Source organism: Sinocyclocheilus grahami, unplaced genomic scaffold (assembly GCF_001515645.1).
Source record: "Sinocyclocheilus grahami isolate Dianchi unplaced genomic scaffold, SAMN03320097.WGS_v1.1 scaffold297.1, whole genome shotgun sequence".
NCBI lineage: Eukaryota > Metazoa > Chordata > Actinopteri > Cypriniformes > Cyprinidae > Sinocyclocheilus > Sinocyclocheilus grahami.
Window position 1 is genome coordinate 28,542 of NW_015505476.1, and position 308 is coordinate 28,849.

Sequence of the window (308 nt, forward strand, 5' to 3'; positions counted from 1 at the left end):
CTTCCGGGTCGTAACCCCCCTCGTGCAAGTCCCTCAGTGCCTTAGCCTGGTGCACTTGCAATAGCACCGAAGCGTGTAAGGCGGACACAGCTTCTCCACAGGCCATATAAGCACTGCCGAGCCGAGCCAGGCAGAGCCTACAGGCCCGGGAGGGGAGCAACAGTTTGCCCTGCCAAGTGGTAGCGGCATTTGGACACAACTGCATCGCAACAGACCGCTCCACCTGGGGAACTCCCACGTACCCCCGCGCTGGACCCCCATCAAGGGTGGTGAGGGAGGATGAGCCACTGGGCCGGTTTCTGGCAGTG